The 5,591-nt window shown below is 45.1% G+C and overlaps 1 protein-coding gene across 1 annotated transcript in view; it reads right to left on the bottom strand.

Moving 5' to 3' along the window:
* Positions 1 to 5,591, bottom strand: part of CLMN (calmin) — a 156,894-nt gene that overhangs the window by 150,981 nt on the left and 322 nt on the right. The window lies entirely within an intron of this gene.

Genomic DNA, 5,591 nt, shown 5'->3' with positions numbered 1-5,591 from the left:
CAGAAGAAGATGACAGGAAAAGGTGCGTGGTTTGTATGTCAGTGAGCCTGGTGCTTATTCCTTCACTCTTATTACCCTCTGTTGCGATGCCCTGAAATCACCCCTGCTTCACTGTCTAAAATGGGAGCTGTTCTTTTGGCTTTTAACAACGCTTAACTGCAATGACTTCTACCTTTTACTCTCTACTTAATAAAATATTGAAAACCTGAGTTTTCAAATAAAAAAGCAAATATAAAAACTCATCATGATTTGGCCATGTTCAAACATCCAGCTGGCAGTTCCATTTCCTTTAAACTGGCATTGCTTTTCTCTGTCCCACCAGCGTTGTACTTCTAGTACAAAGCTGTGCTGGTTTTACTCTTTTAGTTCAAAAAAAAAGAAAAAAAACTACACATTATAATCCAACCCAGTGGTGCTCAACCTTTTCGTCTGGCAGGCCGGATGGGCAGTGCCTGATCCATCCTCGGGTCAGATCCAGCCAACGGTCCTGATCTGGCGCCTGGGGTGCGTGTGGCAAGGCCCCATCCAGCTGTGTGAAGAAGGCAGAGGGGCAGCCCAGCCCCAATCCACCATGCAGGGTGAAGGGTTTTGGCCCAGCCCTGATCCAGCTGCAGAGAGAGGGAAGGGGGCATAGCTTAGCCCGACAAAGAGAAGGTGGCACAGTCCAGCCCCAACCCAGCTGCACTTAGGGAAGGGGGTGTGGCCTGGCCCCAACCTTCCTGTGTGGGAGGGGATGCCACAGCTCCACGGGGTACATTTGTCCCACAGGCCAGAGGTTGAGCGCCCCTGATCTAACCAATTAAGTTGATAATAGAAACATAAAGTTATCAGGCCTAATTTTGCGAGTCAATTAATTGGCCTGCTTAAATACATCAATCAAATCCAATTGTTGAACTCAGTGGAATTGCACCACTGTAAATTGGTGTGTAAATGAGAACAGATCATTTCCAATAACAGGCATGACCTGCTGGCAATGTCAATTTAAACTTGGATTTTTAAATTACATTAGTGTTATTTATAAAATCAGTGTGGATGAGAAAAACAGGGGAAGCGAGAGAGAGACTGCTGATATCATAAACCATGGCTGTTCAATTAGTAGCCCTCGGACTGCATTCAGGGTTAATGTGAGGACCCTGGCTTCCCAGCCAGCTCCCACTCCCCCATTGCTCCTTTCTTTCCCTTTTCCATGTCCTTGTGACAAAGTATTAGCAGATTCATAGATTCGTTGGAATCTGAGCACTTCTACTATGGCCTTGAACTTGCAGTCTCTGTGCTATCAAGCCCCCCACATTGCTTCTGCTGCTGCAATGACTAGAGTATCAGGGGTAGGACAGCAGTAGACAATAGGGGAAAGTGGATTTCCATTGATCACACAGTGGCAGGCCTGGGCTCACGTGGCAGTGGCAGTAGGTGGGAGCTCATGCTGCTCACGTAGTGAGGGTGGGGGCAGCAAGGCCTACACTGGTTGTACAGTAGGGGTCCTGGCAGCCGGCACAATAAGTGCCACCACAGCAAGTGGCCTGCAGTGTGTGACTGGGGGTGTATGCGGCAGCCCCTGGCTGTTCTGAAGTTGGACAGCCCTGTCATAAGCCATTAAGTGTAGAGTTCAAATAATGAGCCACACCACAGAAATTCACCAGTTTAGTTATGACAGAACTAAAAATGTCAAAAATAAAACTGAATTGGAAGAATTATATTAACCATTAAAAAGATTCTTCTGCGATGAAATGTTGCATAGAGGGCTTTTGATTGCAAGATTTGCTTTGGGTCCCTAAGGCAAATGCCATCATGTCTACAGAAAAATTGACAGATAGGCTGATGATGTTCTAGCACCTACTCCCTATCTTGAGGCATTTTTACATGTGCTCCAGGGTGGAGTGGGGGGCACTTTAATTAGAGTGGATCCAAAAGCTGCTCTAATTAAAGCACCTGCAGCATTGCATGTATTCAGCATCCTGTGCTTCACAATGGCAGCAGGGCACTTTAACTAAAACTCGTTTGAACGAGCTTTAGTTGAAGCACCCCTGCCACCAAGTGTGGGGATGCTGAATACACGAGATATGGAGGCTGCGAGAGCGTGCTAATTTGCAGGCTCCAGCAGCCTCAATTAATCGAGTTTGTTCTGATGTGTGCTAATCAGCATCCGTTGGAGCTGACATCCAACATGTATATATATGCCCTTGCCGACCAATGCTATCCCATTCTTTTCTTGTGCTCCCAAGCCTCCCTCTATCCATCTCTTTCTTTTCTTAGTTTGAAAGCTCTCTTCCCACTATGATAACAACATTGCTACCATTGAAGTTAATGGCAAAACTCCAACTGACTTCAAAGGGATCAAGATTGGGCACAAAATGTTTCAAGTGTTCTTACCCCCCATCCAATAAAAACATTCTTCACCTTATGCAAACAGTGAGGTCTGCTTGCAGAGATAATAGGTTATTGGTAGTGACCAAAACAATGCGTTTATTCTGCTAATAGTCCATAACTCAGGGTTTGGATGGAAAAGTTAGCTTTGTACAGTGAAGGCCAAATTCAATTCTCAAAGAAACATGTAACTGAAATAAAATTTGGCCCATTTTAAAAGCAACTTAACTTTTAACTAGAGAGGTGGGATATTGCAATGAATATAGCATTAGATGTAACTGGAGTCTGGGCCTGTATTCCTGGTGCTGCTACTGAGTTCCTGTATGATGCAGAAGTCACTTAAATTCTCTGAGTAGCAGGTTCCACATCTGTAAAGTGTGGATAATAATTCTTATTTGCGTTTACAAAATGAAGTGGGATCTACAGGTTAAAAGTGATATATATATTTATAAATGCTAGGCACCATTAGGTATTCTAGAGCTGCATCACTGTGCATATTCCCACCGGATATCCATAACAGCTGAAGTAAAGCTTATCTCATAAACATCTGGTGTGTGCAGCCACTAGTGAGATTCTAGTTCAGATGCACCTCAACCGCTTGCTCATGCAGAGAGGGCAAGAAAATCCCAAAGTCACAGTGCAGTTTCAGGAACAATAAATATGATCACTGTCACCTGACAAATCCAGGAAAAGCACTGAGGACAAAACCAAGGTCTCTACTTGTTGAGAGTTTTGTTGATATCAAAAGCGGTCATGGCCAGTCAAGTCAGGCTCTGGATCCTTACGGAGAGGCTCCAGAGCCTCACAGAGAACAATGTGAGGAGTCCCAAACAGTACTTAACTCCACAAAGGTAGGTGCAGCTACATCAGGACTACCAGTGACCTTTCCCCGACGTGAATGGATTGAAGCTAGGATGTGGTCTTGGACCAATTCTTTTCACACTAGTCTGTACAGCCATATGGGACAGAACAACCAATGCCTCAAAAGAACATGTCTCCACGCCACTGGGAAACTGCTCAATCTTTCTAGATGTGAGCAAAGTCAAAGTCACTAAACAAACCACCCAGGAACTCTAGTATGTTGCTGACTGGGCACTGGTGGCATTAACAGGAAGTTTAATCCCTCCACGGATTCCATTCTTATTCAGTGAATCCACCAAGCTAAATGGAGAGTCTACAAAGCAGTGGGACTGACAACTCTGCTGTACAGACATGAGAGAGTATACAGAGGCACAATCAGGAGCTAGAGAGACCACAACAAAGCTTCCTGTGATCTTGCTTCAGTTCACTGGCATGTTAAAGTGATAAATACTGAGGTTTTGCAGCATACCGACTGAAAACTGAACCATTAATTGCAAGGGCTCAGTTGTGTTGGGCTGAACGTGTACAAACAGATGACCCAAGAATGACCTAGTAGGTGCTTTGCAGCAAGCTAGAACTCAGCAAGAAACAATGAGGCTGCCTAGCAGGATTTGAGGGCTCTCTTACATGACATGCTGCAAAGGCACACAGTAGCTCACCAATGGTGAATCAATGTAGAGGTAGCTGCTGTGCATTTCAAACACTAACCAACCATTGAGGAAAATCAAAAGACAAGGAACAATCACAGCAGCAGGTGGATTTAAAGGATGTGTGGAAATGTGAAATCATGGAAGGGGCTACTTGTCTCCCATTGGCCTCCTTAGTTACTTGTGTAACCAACACACCTTGATTTGACCACCCACTAACTATCACAACACAGCCATCCTCCACCGTGAGACAACAGACACAGTGATAATCACTGTGCATGTGGTGAGGTAATAGCAAATGCACATTTCAAATTCCCTCCTGTGTTTCTTTTCATGAACTCAGTACTAATCTATGGAATTTACCCTGAAGGGTAAATAATTCCTTTGCTGAACTACAGGAATTTTAATGGAGAGGGCTCTACATAGCAGTGTGCCTTTGTACAAATAGACTCTTAAGTCCCATAGAAGGAAATTATTTTACTACTTCCTTAAACAGAGGACTGGGAGGTAAAAAATAAAAGAAGAAGGGGGGACACTATTTTCAATTCATACTTCTGCTCTAGAATCTTTCCTTCAAATATCACCAATAACTTCTGAATACAGCTTAGTTGAGAAATCAGGGATATTTGTGGGGTACTATGTACTCAGACCACTCTAAAAGAAAAAAAACAACCAACCAACCAACCAACAAAAAACCCCCAAACAGCAGCAAAATAGAGACAGACAAGAATGAGAGAAATACTAGAATTATGTCATAAAGGGAGGGACTTCTCAAAATAAAGATAAGTCCAAACACTTCCCAAGCACCGAATGGGTTCAGAGCCTGAATTTTGTGCAATGAACCTTTCTCAAGTTAACACACTACTGCACGTAAACAAAGTTGCCAGAAAAGATGGTTTTGGTCTCATTTCAGGTAACTCATTCATTTTGTTAAAAAACAAAAATAACTTTGCAGCAATTGCAATGTCTCTCAGTATGTATTGCTTTAATATCATTAGGTATAAACAGCAAGAGATAATGGCCTATAATCCAAGCCTATTATTTTAATCGGAGGGCATCATATTGCAGTTTAAGGCAAATTGTTGATTAAGAAGATTGGAAAGTTGCATCAAGCAAATTGTTTTCTTGTCCCTGAATGCAAAAACTGTTCAGTGTGGTTATGTCAGTTCACACTGTCCCTACCACCCCTAGCTGGAGAGCAGCAAAGCTCACTTTGGTGGAAATCATGCATCAGTGCTATGCAAGTTAAAGTTAACACCTGAACCTCTTGTAGTGCTTGCACTCCCAAATCCCACAGCAGAACAGTACAAATATCTGGCAGCCAGCGTATCAGCTCTGCCCAGGCCCATTCAACAGTAGGTCCCGTTTTAATCAGATAACGGTCCAGTGTCTTCTCAGGCAAACGGGAGTAAATCCAGAGCAGCACGACTGAGTTCAGGCAGGGTGCTCCACATGTCAGGCTGCCACACCCGAGTGGAGCTGGGCTCAGGGTTCACAAGCACCTTGAATCTGTCCCAGATGAAGCGCAGAGGCAGAGCTCCCCCCGCCACCCAGCCTGGCGCCGGCCCCCGCCCCCGCAGCCCGCTCTCGCGGTTCACTAGCTCAGGCGGCCGGCCGGCCTGCACAGCGCGGCCACGCGGGGCGAGCGAGCCGGGAACTCTGCCCCCGGCTGGAAGGAGGGAGCCCAGCATCGCCCCCGGGGGGGGGGGGGCTGTCTAC

Source organism: Gavialis gangeticus, unplaced genomic scaffold (genome assembly GCF_001723915.1).
Source record: "Gavialis gangeticus isolate Ggan-Ray unplaced genomic scaffold, GavGan_comp1, whole genome shotgun sequence".
NCBI classification, from domain to species: Eukaryota; Metazoa; Chordata; order Crocodylia; family Gavialidae; genus Gavialis; species Gavialis gangeticus.
This window is presented reverse-complemented; position numbering and strand designations above follow the sequence as displayed.